Here is a 15,245-nt window from a genome sequence, read left to right as displayed (position 1 = left end):
ACAAAGTCTCGAGGTATAACAGCCATGTGCTGCACATTGCAATATATACCATGGAATCCAAACGTGGTTATAGCACAGTAAGAAGACACTCGCTCACAGTTGACAATGTACCTCCATTCTCTGTAATGTGCATACTCAAAACCAATAGACTAGATAATTATTTGTAAAACTCCATCGTCAACTACTGCAGTTTCCGGTTTTTATGTTTAGTGTAGTACGTTGCGCAGGTGTAAAACGAAGTAAGGGAGTGAAGGCTGCCAGAAACCTTTGCTTTGATCCGCTGCTATTAACGCATGTTAGAAGGGTAATACTATCCCGCTGCCTCTAATTGGCTTTCTCTGCATAGTTTGAGGGAGGAGCAGGGGTGCAGAGAAGGGAGGGAGACTGTACTCTTCTGAAGGTTCACAGACGGTTGCATTCTCTGTGCACGCCCTCAGCTACCCACACTGCTCTGTGTCTGCCTAGAGGGCAGGAAGTCATGAGTTTGCTAAAGTTGACATCTGCCACATGTGGAGTCTCGGCAGCGTCATGCTACCTACCGGCTCTACACTCCGACTATTCACACACTGATCTGCTCCCATTTGACCACGTTTAATAACGCTTCTGAGACCACACACTCACTGGGTTCAGACATTTCTCGCGGGGGTTGGCGGGAGCCCTGTTTAATGGCCAGTGTATGGGAATAAACTGCCTTTTATATGCCATAGTTAAGAATACAATCCAGAACTAACAAATGCCCAAAAACCAACAAATGAACCAACAAAAAAGAAGAAATCCAGACTTAATTTTTAACCTGCAAAAGGAGTGAAAAAAGGTTCAAAGATTACCTCGAGAGTGAAAATGACAGTGAGTGGTGTGAGGAAGAGGGGACAGTTGTCACAAGAGCATTGTATGCATTGTAAAAAGATGTCTGTGTTTTATTACGAATAATACCAATTCTGTGTGTGCAAAAACACAAATGCTGGCAAATAAAAACACACACGCAATGTAATACAGCACTAAGAGGAAACTCCATCAATCGTTCAGGCAGCAGGAAACAAAACCTGCTTTTAAGAGAATGTTTTTCCAAGCTGTTCACTGCTTCTAAAGCTCCACTGGATATTCATGGCAGTTGTTGGAACCGAGCTTTCAGCAGGATGCACACATCTTGCTTGACCAAGCAGCTGGCCTACCTCGAAATATGTATCTGTAATAGGCTGGCAGAGAGCCAACTTTATACCGCCAGACCTATAAACGTAGAACATCCAGCATCCTTTTCTGCCCTCATTCCTACAAAGCACACTTTCACAGCAGTGACCTCTGGTATACATGAAGGCCTAACACATTAGACTTGGCCTTTTTCAGTTGTCCCACAAATAGTACGTTAGGCATTTTGGATGTACGCACAGAATCAGAACTCGAGTAGCGGCTATTGGGCTGACAATCTGGTCCAAAGGACAAAGATGAATTTTGTGATGGCAACCTATATTGAAGCAACAGTGCACATAAGAGCCCACATGTTTGCCCGCGAACAAAAAAAAAAGCCTTCTGTTTTCTACTTTAGTTGTTAGGAGGAGGAATTGTTTATAAAATTTATATCGAATGTTGGTTTCTATGCGAAAGTTATATTCTTCTTTTTTATAATGTCCCAATTATTTCACTGCCTTTTTCCCAAGGTCTCCTGCTCCCCCTTTACCTTCCTTGCACCGACCACCTTTTCCTGAATATGTTTCCCTCCTGGGGCTAGCATTCACTTCACAGCATCTCTCCAGCCCCTCCTCGCTCGGTTTCTTCCTGTGTCCCTCTTAGGACTAACAGTCGGTTTGCAGGTGCTCTGTAACCTGTCGTGGCTCGCTCTCTCTCTTGCATGTCAGTCTTGGGACTTGTGGCTATCTTGCTGGTTCCAGTAATCCTGCCTCTCAAGCAGGGAGGGTCAAGGCTCGGCTTCCCACGGCTCTCTTCTGTCTCGGGAAACAGCCCTTTTTCTGAACTTGCAGCCTCCTGCTGCCAGCTTTTTCGGAGCTCCCGGGCTTCTCTCTCTCTCTCTCTCCTCCCACTTTAATGACGAGGTCCTGGGATTTCCCAGGTAGCTTGTGACAGTGCTTCAGTTTCTGCTTTACATTCATTATAACTCCAGTAGTCGTCTTCTTCCCAGAATTTACTTGAGTTGTATTAGTTATAACTATTGGTTCTCTTCAGCCTAGTACCTATCAGTTACTTTTTTTTATCACTCCTTTCAGTGCCAGGCAGATAGTTTTCAGTAGTAATACCAAAATAGCAGATGTAAAAGGAATCTGTTTTTCTGTCAGATGGTATGATCTCAGTGGGGTTCTTAATGTGACAGAATGGGATTTTTTGTCCCCATGAGGGGAGTCTCGCCCTCTGAGGTACCGCTTGCCACCACCCCTTGGAGGAATATCACGTAGCAGGCTCACCTCCCTAGCCTCACAAGGAAAGTCCCCCCCCCCCAAGGGAGAAGTGACTGAATGTCTCGATTCGTCATAGTGGATCACATTCAGGGAGGCATTTAGACTTCAAACTTTTTCCCGAAGTGTTATTCAAAACAATGTATTAAATTAATACAATTAAATTGATATGCTAGCATTTTTTGACAGTCATTTGGCTATTTAGGCTAAAATGGACATAGAAGGCAGCTGGTAATTACCTCATATATAGTAACTGACAGCCGGGTCTTTTTTGTCATGCGTGACTCCAGTCCTGTAAGACATTAACAAGGTGTTTTTTTATAAGACAAAGGCCTACGTGAGGCTGTATCATAAATGAGTTGTAATACAATTATAGGAGTGTCTAGTACCGTCTGATTTGGGGTTGACAGACTGTCAAAAAATGCTAGCATATCAATTTAATTGTATTAAGTTAATAGAAAATACCACAGAATAAAACTTCAAGAACCACTGTGACCTCAAGATTTAAAACCCATTTCGGTTTGATTTCTCTTAGGTAAAAGGGATGACGGTGCCCCTTCCATACCCCTGATCTCCTAGAGACAAGCCAAAATCAAGGTCCTGAAGAAGATGATCAATTAAATTCATCGAAACCGGTCGACCACTTTTTAACTAAGGATATTCCAAAAACCAACTCGGGATACCCTGTGAACAACACCATATAACTCTGCACTATGGACGAAGTTCGTTGCTTTTAAAGTTTAAATTTCTCCTACAAAAACCTCACTCTTGAAATACTACCGAGTGACGTATAACTCAGGGACCACACACTTCTTATGAAGGTCGAATAAAAAGTAAAAATAGTTCCTCACTGAAATGTGGCCCCAAGTTTTTATGAAATCACACAATCGTCTCTGAAATGGACAACAGCCCCAGGCACCCCATGCCTAAGGACAGGAGCCCCCATACATTATGAGGAATCTTCGATTCGTCATAGAACATCATTTTTTTTTTGTTCCTTCTACTCTGTTAGTAAAAGGCCACAATGATGTGGGCATGGTGATTTGGAACGAGTCAAGGCTTCAGTGTAAAGTGAATTTTATTAAAACCGATGATTTGAACATACAATGTTAATTTACGTACCCCTGGCACTCAGTGTATTTGCTTGACTAATGTTTACAATAAAGAAACTAGCTTTGCCGGCAAATCTAAAACCTTGAGTAATCTGTTGGATTTATTAGATAATTTGGTTTGCCCCTTTATAAAAATGAAAGAAGTTAACACATTTTGAGAGGTAATTTTAACATGTCTTATAATATGAAATCATTTGGATTTCATTATGGAGACCTTGGCTTTTCTGTATCCGGCTTTTAATGCAAAAAGAGCCAATGAGAATGCAATGTCAGTTGTTGATTTTATGCAGGCAAATATTTTTTGTTAACTGAATGGTTGTGCACAATCTTATTTCCCCGGCAGCTTATATTTTTGTTGTGGGGGAAAAAAAGACAATAACAGATTATATTATTTTGAATGCAGCCTACTGGAACCTGGTGATTGACATGGAAGTAGTGTCTCGACCTGAAAGTAACCACACACTACTTTGTGGATCTTTTCTGCTTCTTGATAACTATGATTTATCAATTGTCAATTTTGTGTCGCTTAAAATAAATCGCAAGTCCTGAATTAGCTGGAATCATTTTCTTTAAAGCGGTGGTACAAGAGATGTATTTGTGGCTGGCGTACCCCAAATTTAATTGACATTAAATAGATCAACTAAACAAGAACTGTAGTGAAGGTATATGAAAAGCTGACAGAAAGAATTGCTACCCTCTTCACAACTCAGATAAAGATAATTAATAAGAGATCGTAAGACTCAATGTAAGCAATTAGTAATGAGGAAAAAGAAGAACTTTTGTCTGTGAAAGCGGGAGGAACCACAGTTACTCGTAGATAAACAAAATGTGAACGTTTTTTGGCGATTCATCCATTAAAGCCTTGAATAGTCTAGTAATGTTACAACACTATTACGTAATGTGAGCAGTAATAATTATACCACAAGTGACCTATCAGTACATTTACAGACGATGGAAAGTATAACTGCTGCAGAAAGCGGGGCTAGAAGAAAAGATATAGACCCTCTTAATTTCAGTCTTTGAGAGGTGAAAGAGGCCATTCTTTCACAAAATGGCACCAGATCCTGATGGTATTCCAGTAGGTTGTTTTTAATAAAAATCAAGACAACAAGACGAGGGGCATAGTTGTAAACCAGCTAATTACAGACCAATTTCCCATTTGGAATGCCTACATAGGATATTTGGTAATCAAAGATTGGTTTAAGTACAGAAAGTTTTAATAGATAATTAGTCTTATCTCTGCAGCTCAGTCAGGCTTTCGGAAGGGCCAAGTACTGTTGACCAATTGATTTTTTTTTTTCCCTTCAGAAATATCTCCACTTAAAAACGTGTATGCTTTATATGCGATTTATTGACCATAGTACTGCATTTGATGCAGTAAACTGGTCACAGTTATGGAATATTGTGGTGGTCGACGCAATTAAATTATTGTAGTCATCCAATACAGCTTCAATAAGATTTGGTCAATGTGGCGAGACTACAAATTCAAAATTAATTGGGAGGGGGATGAGACAAGGGTGTGTCTTGGCCCCCCTCCTGTTTAATTTATATGTCAATGGAATTGTGGATTAATTAATCTGTAGCAGGTGCTGTACAAATGTCAAATAATAAACTATGGCCAATTCTACTCTATGCAGATTATGCTGTACTATTGGCATGAACTGGAAACTCATTGAACAGGCTTTTAAAGACATTTAACGATTGTTTCAAACTAGACCCATCTATCAACTGAAAGAAAATGAACATGCTGATTACCAGTCATGGAAAGGTAAGACCTATACCTTTTGATATAGGTGTGACTACACTAGAGATTCTTACTTCATATGATTATATGGGTATTAGGTTTCTGCTAACGGCTCATGGGCCACTCAAATTAAAAGCACTATGTTGACTATAGCATCAAGTTGAATTTTAAGTTCAACAGGGATTTAGGAGGCTATGTAGTAGCCCCTCACCCTCACTTGAGGTCTATGAGTCTAAAGTGACGCCTGCAGTGACAGACATTTGAGAGCAAACGCTTTGGAAAAGGACATGTTACCCCTTGGTGAGAGCAGAAATAAGTTTTCAAAACAACTTCACTTCCTCCCATAATCCACAATATCAGGTCCTTTACATGTGGGATTCCGTAGCATTGACCATCATTTAGCTTTCATGCCAATAGGATTATGGATAAGGACCTGGCTGAGATCTTATGACGAGGAGTACATGATGCTGTTATGGGAGATTTTAGAAAGAAATGATGCTGAGAGCATTTTATGGCCCGAATGTGAAGTTGGTTCTATTTCCTATTGGTCTTTCCAATATCCTAATAACGTGCGCTGTAATAAAATATGATTTAGGGCTGAGTTCACTTGTGGCCAAGATTAACTGGCAACAAGTTCTTCTGTTTCGTAAGATATTTCCTTCACTGAAAACCTTTGTTCATTTAATGCTCTCATGACATGGGGAAATGCTTGTGGCAAATTTTGTGTGCTATAAATACGACTGGATAGATGTTGATTCTTAACCCATTGGAGGTGAGGGAGGAATATTGGGGCTATGTTTGGTTCACTAGAAGATATTCCTTGATTTGTTTCAGCCTATTTTGTGATCTGGGTGCAGAAGAAAAGACATGTCGTACCAGGGTCCTTAGCAAGATTTCCTTCTTGGAGTATTCCAAAAACATTTATGAGGATTAGATGACATTTGTTGTGCACTCATGAAATCATAAGTAGACGAAAAATATACTATGATTTGAGGTACTGTAGTTTATATAATTTAGAAACTATATACAACTTTGGAACACTGATTTATGGAATGCATTGAATTACATGACCTCAGATGTTTTAAAAAAAATATTTTGTACAAGATGTTGTAGCGCTAGTTAATCAAAAATTTCTGGTTTCGTATTCATATTTGACAACAGATTTCTTCCATTATTACAACCTCAAATTTTATTAGGGCTATTGAGGGACTTCTAATACATAGTGTGTGTGTGTGTGTGTGTGTATATATATTGGAGAAACTGAAATTAAGTGAAGATGCAATGAAATTGAAAACCAATATTGACAAAAACCTCATTACCTATGAAGAAGAAATACAACAAAGGAAAAAAGGAAATTTTTAAGGGATGAAGAGAACTATGAAAATGGCAGAGTGTACACGTTCGCCAGATGCTTTGATCAAATGAGAATTCAGATGAAAATGAATAAAGCACCCATGAATGGTAACAGAGTGGGAACCTCCAATGAGGAATCTACAGCCTCAGAATCGGATGTTACTGAAAATGAAAGTGAAGAGCCCCCCAATACGCCTTAATTTTTTAGAAGAAATGCGCTTGCTCTGTCAGGATGGGAGGACAAGCAAGCAACCCGGAGGAGGAAAAACCCGGGGTCGAGGAAAATGAGGCAAACAAAAACGAGGAGGGGCCAAAGGGGCAAACATGGAGATAAAGAACACGTCAGGGAGATCACTGCGCTCTGGGAACTAAATGAGAAGGCCCTATAGGAGACTGTACAGATGTCCATTGTCAACATTTCAAAGCATACACTAACAAAATCACAGCGTCAAGTACTTAGCTTGGGCCTCAATTTCTGTCCTGCACCAGAGTTCGACTATCCTCAAACTAGAATTGATCTTGATCAATATATTCGCAAAATTAAGCTAAAGACATTTTTTGCAATGAATCCCCCGAAAGAAAAACAAAAACTGATACAAGAAGGAAGAACAGAAATCTCAAGACAAGATCTAAATACTCTATCTACACTTGTGTTCCTGCAAACAGGTGAAGAAGACACCTCTAAAGAAGTGGAGATTAATGCAGATGAACTGGATGTCAACATGGAATGGTACAAAGCAAGTAAACTGAGAAACAAATCTAAGTTTAATCCACCCATCATCATGGGGAGTACTATAGAGACATTCCAAAATCTGGTCATTGAAGATCTTAAGAAAATAAGATGTAAAGAAGCAAGAAAATTCAAACCAAATATGGGTAATGAATATTTTAAATCTCTAAAGGAATTAAACCTTCTATCAAACTGCATTATCAAATCTTCGGACAAAGGCCGGAATATTGTACTTATGGACAGGGATCAATATCTACATGAGGCCAATAGACAACTTAATGATAGAAAGTGTTATGAGAAACTAACAGAGAATCCAATGCCAAAGTTGGAATTAGCAGTGCAGGAATTCCTCAAAGAATGGTCAGATAAAGGAATGTTAGAAGATCTAGACGTGAGGTTTCTTTACAAACCCCATGCGATTACACCCACGATATATTTCCTTCCCAAAATCCACAAATGTGCCTCCGAACCTTCAGGCAGACCAATTGTCACGCTAATGGGCTCATTACTAGAGAACATGTCTAAATACATCGACAAATGTCTCTTTCCCTTTGTTTTAACATTGCCATCATATCTGAGGGACACGAAGGACTTTCTGTCAAGAGTAAATGAGTTACCATGCAACCCAGATTTCCTGTTAGTCACTATGGACGTTGTTTCCCTGTATACTTCTATTACACACCTACAAGGAATGAAGGCATGCAAGTATTTTTTAAACACCAGATCCTTAAACTATACTCGACATTCAGAAATGATCATGGCCATGATCCACATGTGTCTAACCAACAATGTATTTGTATTTAATCAAAAATACTATAGACAGAAACAGGGAACTGCTATGGGATATTGGGAAAAACATGAGGCATGGAAGGAAGAACATGGAAATTTCACTAACAAAGTGATCATGTGGCAGCGATACATTGACAACCTCTTTATCATTTAGAAGGGTACCTCGGAAGAATGGGTGGACTTTGTGAAATTGTTAAACATTAACAACTATAATTTACAATTCACAGAAACACATAGTCCCAAAGAGGTGGTCTTTTTGGATGTGACAGTCTATATAGAAGATGGTATAATCAAGACCAAATTGTTTCGAAAACCGACTGGGGTCAATGCCCCATTACATGCAAAAAGCGCACATAGTCAGAATCTTATTTGGAGCATACCCTACGGTGAGTTTATTCGGTTGCGGAGAAACTGCTCTGAGATTACCAGCTATGATGAGGAAAGCAAAATAACAGCATGGGGTTTCAAGAAACAGCAATACCCAAAACAGATCATCCAACGTGCCTATATGAAAGCAAGGCAGAGTGATAGATCGTTGCTGCTAGTTGATAACGCAAAGAAGATCCCCAGTCTGGAGAAAGATGAAACAACACGCCTCATATTAACATATGGTCATTCAGCAAAAACGATTAAAACCATCATTCGGAAACATTGGACGACACTAGTGGTAGATAAAGATCTAAAACCACTATTGGGGAGTTACCCCAATTTTGCATTCCGAAAGTGTCAATCCATTAAAGACAAATTGGTTAGCAGCTACATGACACCAGAAACAACTCCCAGTCAACTGACCTGGCTTAACTGTAGGAACAAGGGTTTCTACAAATGTACAAAATGCAAGATATGCACATTTGCAGATGAGTGCTCGAGTTATCTACTCCCTGTACTTAAGAAAATCATTACTATCACTGAAAGAATTACTTGTGAATCAGAGTACATAGTGTATGCACTCAAGTGCACTTGTAAGAAATGGTACATTGGCAGCACTTAGTGCAAATTGAAAATTTGTATCCAACAGCATATCAGAGCGATCAGAAATCGTGATTTTGCATATCCCATAGCCAAACATTTCTGGGAGAAACATAATGGGAAGCTTTGTGATTTTTCATTTATGGGGCTACAGCAAATTAACATTGTATTGAGGGGAGGAGACAGAGAAAAACTATTAAGACAGCAAGAAACACGCTATATTATTGACTTTGAGAGCAAGATCCCTCGAGGACATAATATAGATGAGGAGCTGTATACTTTTCTTGGTGAATAATCAAGGGAATCTTGTACAATATTGGTGATGTTTACTTTTTTGCACAAACCATGAGAAACAGGGCACAATTGTGTGCTATTACCAACTATGATTAAATCCATTATTGAAGTTGGGTAATGTTGGATAGCCTATCCCCTCACACTGTTGTTTACATTGATTGTTCTTGTAACATTTTTAATACTCATGCCTTTATGAAATCAATTGTGAGGAGGCACAGAGCTTTTTAGGAGTAACTTTGGACACTCTGTAGGATTCCGGATATTCCCCTTCTTTTCCCTTTAGAGTGAAATCTAGTACTTACCACTTAGGTCTCTATAGATGGGCATTGAGCCAAAAAAATGGGTATTAGTTGGAATCTAAGTTGTCAAGTATCCTGACGATTCTAGTCCAGAGCAAAAATCAGAGAGATGTAATGCACTATGCACTTTATATTTATATCTCATTTAGAGATCAATGAGTGAAGTGATATGGCTATTGCGTATATTCTTAATGCATATTTTTTCTGTGTAATTTTCATGTTTATTGAACATGCATCTAGATGTGATGTCCGGAGCCTACAATTGTGAACGCACAGGATGGATGGCAGTATATATCTATACACGGTTGTAGTTACACAGATAATGGGGAACCAAAGAGTTCAGCCAGCCATACTCATGGACTATTGCATTCTCTCCTGATCTTGGACACCCAAAATATTGTGGGACTCATTAGGACATTCTATTTGACAAATAGATAGAATTATATTCTCCACAAACAACGGGCAACATTACTTTCCTCTACAAACACCATGATGTAAATTATGATACATGGTGCTATTTTTGAATGCAAACGTGAGGTTTATATTTGAATTTATAATCTGTATTTTTGGGAATTTTATGCAATTATGGATGTGATTGTATTGGATATTTGATATTGCAAATATATACAGATTAAGCATATATTAGGAGGAACAAAGGGTTGCTCACGTAATTATACGGCAGTGGAACACGCCTGAAGAAAAAACCTGGAACACAAAACACGAGATTTTCGAATTGGTCCCTTGTTTGTTTCTATGCCCACTATGTGGAGGGAAGGTGAACGGAATAAGAGTGACTAGAAAGTGCACAAGATCATGTGACCAAGCTACAAGGTGTAGCGAAACGCGTCATCTGTGGAGCGCCTTTGCTCGGCTAGGCGAGGGTTGGAGGTTTCTCTTATGAAATTGTTTTTAAACCTACATTTTTGAAAAATAAAGCCAAACTTTGTATTCTATTTGGATTTTGGTGCAGTTTGTGGATTTGAGCTGGGAGCCTGCAGTCGGAAGTTCACTCCGTGAGTGCGGCTCAACATCACTCCGCGCAGTCTGAGTGAAAGGATTGGAAATATATATATATATATATATATATATATATATATATATATATATATACAGACCGCGAGGTCGAGTTCCTTTGAAAGCTGCACTCCCTTAAGTTAACGAAATCCATCAATGTCCAGCAACAAGTGCTCGCCGAAAAATATTTATGTTTGTTTAATTAATGGAATTGTATTTTTTTACTGTGGATGATGGATTTATAATGTTGAATATAACTGTATTTTAAATGTATACATATTTTCTAATGAATTAGTTGGGATTTGAAATGTTGTAATGTATTGAAAATGTTTTATGCGTTTGTTACCTTTTTGTCTCATAAGGATGGTGTCAAAAACTTGCTATAAAACTATAGCGCACATTAAACAAAAAAAGTAAGAAATGATGCTCATAGCATTTTATGGCTGTCACATGTAAAGTTGGTTCCATTTCATGTTGTATCTTCCCAGTATTTGGCTCTATCCAGAAACTATATTGAAAGACGATAAAAGAAATACTGTGAATGCTGTACAGGCCTGTTAATAGATAAACCTTTATCTTTGCATCTTTAATCAGACTATTTAATAATAAAATCATGGTCTGGGATTGAACATTATCTTGACCTTTTATCCCCACCCTTTAATGCAATCATTGCATGTTTAATACGATTTACTGATGCTGTCAGTTTTGCTTGTAGCCAGCTACTGAAATCTAGATCTACATGAAATTTCTTTGTGTGAATTAAGACGTATAGAAACAACAATGTATTTAATGTTTTCCATGTCCATATTATTCACACGATCACAGTATTTATTACTGCTTCTCTATACATTTGGCAGCAAATCTTTCCTTGATGCATGTTACTACTGTAGATGCTCTGATTCTGGCGTTGTTTATGGAGACAGCCAGTATATTTGGCGGGCATGGAAATGCGTAAAATGAAAAATGAGTAAGATCGCTAAGAAGGTATTTCATTTTTATTTTTTTTACTGATTTTTAGATGTAAAGATATTGTATTTAGATTGTTTTTAGTGATTGTAAATGAATACTTTTATGATAGCATATATTTTGCTATAGGTATTTATATGTACTATGAATTAAGTGGTTGTCTTTGTTTCTTTAATATTGTGATTTTACACTGCTGTATTGTGATATGTGTTGTATTTTGGTAAAGCTTATAGCAACCAAATAAATGAAATGTACTTGTCTGAAAACCTGAACACTTCAGGTTTCTCATCTGCTTCCCCCTCTTTCTACTGAATACCCCAAACCAATGCCTTTTCTTGCATAGCAAGATGCAAAATGGAAGAAGTGCGGCATAAAGGAACACTTTACATTACCTTCTATCTAAATCATCTGCTCTGTTCCAGGTGCCAAGTTTCTAAAGACAGCCAGTGGTAGATCCAAGGCTTTGAGTTGACCCAGCTGTTCTAGATCATAACTCGGAAAAGTTCTAAAAGCCCCCCATCCTTCACAGGTCACTGATATCTCCCTATTTCAAATTAAATCATCCCTCATAGTACAACCAAATGCCCTCCTTTTAACTTTACTCCAACTTAGCCTAAGGGTCTAAAAGAGACCACAATAACTAGCAGCTTGCCCAAACTAATCGTCAACAGAGTCATTGTGCAAGCAAAATGAAAAGTCGTTTTCTGCTCTGCGCAAGCCTCGCACCCAAAGTAAAAACATGTCCAAATTGGTATATATGGGGGGCGCTGCTGAGCAGCAACGCACATGGATGCTCTGCATCTGTTAAACATCCTGCCTTAACAATATCCTTTTGGTGTGTATGGCATAGCGACCTGAACAAGCGCCAGACTCCGCAATGTGGCAGCAGTGTATGGGCTGACCCGCAGGAAGATCTGACGGTGGGGAACGAAGATCTGGAGGCCGCAGGCAGTGACGGGTGTTGAGAGCTGCGTTCAGGTGCAAGGCCTGGTGTGTGGTGGGGCACCCGTGTGCCTTGGACTGACAGCGGTAAGGCAGTCTGTCAGCGGGAGCGTGTTGCTGGTGGGCGCGGGCTGTACACTGCAGCTGCTACATACTGCCTTCCTGCCGGTGACATCTACATGCCCTGAACTGCAGAGGGAGAGAGTGCTGTGGACCGCTGCACAGCGAAACGGCCGCTGGCATTTCTGCTGCCTTGGTGGGGCCTGCTGGGGCGAAGGCCTGGCGGGAGTGCAGTGAGATAGTCGGCCACACACCATCAGGGGTGTTCCGTCATGCAGTTGTGAAAGCTTAACCACTATATGCCTATGCTGACCAGCTAGATTTTCTTTTCAAACTGCAGTGTTATCCCTTCCAGCAGCCAATGATTCTTAGTGGGGGTATGTGTTGAACTCTGAGCAGAGGGGGAGCTGCGGGTGAGCTCCATGCCGGCAGACACAGCTGGGGGGCTACAATATACTTGAGGTGTGTGTTAGTTTTGACATGGAAGCTGCCATAACTGCTTCAGCTGGAAAATTGCATGATGACAGGTCCAGTGAGGACTAGATAAACTGGCCATGCTGGGGGTAGCTCGGGTGTACTCTCATCCCAGTCCTGACTTGTGGACATATTGTGGACGACCACTGGTGGCACACAACTGCTGGGCGGCTTTGAGGAGGTGCGCCCCCAGCACCCTATGAGCTCTGCCCAGGGCAGCCATTTTCAGAATACTTGGGAGACACTGCTGTTGGTTCCAGCAGACAAGACCCGTGGCAACGGGAAGAACAAGAAAGGCTGCATGGACTCGTACACTAGTAGCCCCGCACAGGGTCACCCAGTGACAGGAGGTGCCGGGGAGGATTCCCTCCGGGCTCCATCATGGATACATGTATGATGGCGATGCAGGCGGGGTTTGCTTCAGTAAGCTCCAAACTAGATGACATTGTTTTGTCGCCAACATCAACTCCCTGCGTACAAAATTAGACCAAGAAAGTAGGCGGATTACTGTATCACGACCAGGACTTTTATCCTGAAGCTGGTGAGGGAGAAAGGAACTCTCTGGTATGAGTCATCGAGAGTACACATTTACCCCTTTTTTTTTCTTTGGGGATCCAAGCTGCCAGACGCACATTTTGATCATGTCAAGTGCCTACTACGAGACATGAAGATACAATACGCAATGATGTTCCCAGCCAAACTGCACATACAACATGGCGGAAGGGTGCATTTTTTGAATCCCCTGAGAAGGCAGTGGCGTACATTGAACGATCTATACCAGTCCCAGTGGGTCAAGCCTTGAATGCAGGACGGAAAGATCGAGAATCCACTATGGCGCAATCTCTAACTGGTGAATGAGGAGAGGTAATGTGTTGGACATCGTTTTGTCACTGTATTGACGAGCTCTGCCGTGCTGCTATGGACGCTACGATGGCCGTTGTGAAACTCTATGGTCAAGTTGATGTTCGCATCCTGGTCCATGATGTTCTGAGGGTGGCATGATATGGGGTACTCCATCAAGTTGGGGTGGATGGTGAGGGAGGTGTGGGGGTAAAGTTCAAAAGTTAAAATGTTCGACAGTCATGCAGAAGACATTTGCACACACGCAATTAGGGGGTGCTGGGTGTGCAGTGGCAGATGAGTCTTTCCATAGTGGGTGATGGGACAAGTTGCTGACATGGCCAATCCGGGGCGCTCAATAATCCGGTTAAGGCCAGGAAGATATTGGCCCATGTTGATAGACATGGGTCGAAAATACTTATGCTCCAGGAGACACATGCCCTCGGGAGGGTTCACAAGACATTTGCGAGCAGGTGGGGCCCCTTGTAGTTTTGTACGGATTACTCCTCTCTGTCTCGGGGTGTCCCAACTCTCATTCACTACTCTTTGGGGTTCCAGGAGTAGTGTGGACCTGCAAGGCTGATATGTCACAGTCTGGGGTTCCTGGCTGACAGTCTGGTTGTCATTGAAAATGCATATCGTCCGAAAGTGGATGACCCTACATTCTATCACTACATTTAAGACATACTTGCACACTCTGATGGGGTGCAAATAATCTGGGGGGGGTAATATCTTGGATAGCCAGGTCAATAGAACATCTAGTGCCCCTCGAGTGTTGACCAGAGCAGCCCAAACACTCCATCAGCTGATGCTCTACTATCCCCTGGTTGATGTGTAGTGGCAATTGCACCCAAATATCAGAGAATATACCGATTACTCGGGCAGTACATAATTCAGAGTCACATATAGAATTTTGGCTATTAGAATCTGATCTGGTGTTGGCGGCGCATGATTGTCATATTTGTGGTACTTGGGGACTCGCCCTAAATTACCAGGGTAATCCAGACGTGGCCGCCTTGCTCACTGTGCTCAGAGAGGCATAGCTCCACCTCACTGATGAGGCCCAACTAGGCCAAAAAAAACGTGTGCGGGGTTGCTTTTGGTACTCCTGTTCAGAGAAAATGGCCCTGGCCATGCTCAGGGATGCGAATGTGGTTGAAAAATTGCATGTTGATATCACTGAATATGTTTGTAATAAATGATAGGTTTGTGCAAATGTGCTACACGTTATGGGAGCCCTTTAAGGTGTGGATG

General features: G+C 40.8%; 1 protein-coding gene across 4 annotated transcripts in view; it reads left to right on the top strand.

The window, feature by feature from the left end:
- MPPED2 (metallophosphoesterase domain containing 2) overlaps nucleotides 1-15,245 on the top strand; it is a 1,149,018-nt gene that overhangs the window by 62,933 nt on the left and 1,070,840 nt on the right. The window contains exon 1 of one of the 4 annotated variants that reach the window (XM_069623538.1): nucleotides 5,265-5,285. The exons of 2 other annotated variants lie outside the window; for them this stretch is intronic. The gene's annotated coding sequence lies outside the window, so the exon portion shown is untranslated. Of the gene's footprint in view, nucleotides 1-5,264; nucleotides 5,286-11,582; nucleotides 11,694-15,245 lie in introns of those variants that run through there. One more of the 4 variants, XM_069623536.1, reaches the window with a different exon arrangement.

The sequence above is a fragment of the Ambystoma mexicanum genome, chromosome 11 (genome assembly GCF_040938575.1).
Source record: "Ambystoma mexicanum isolate Mex_15411 chromosome 11, UKY_AmexF1_1, whole genome shotgun sequence".
Taxonomy (NCBI): Eukaryota; Metazoa; Chordata; class Amphibia; order Caudata; family Ambystomatidae; genus Ambystoma; species Ambystoma mexicanum.
Note: the sequence above shows the minus strand (reverse complement) of the source record. Positions and strands in the feature narration are given on the sequence as shown.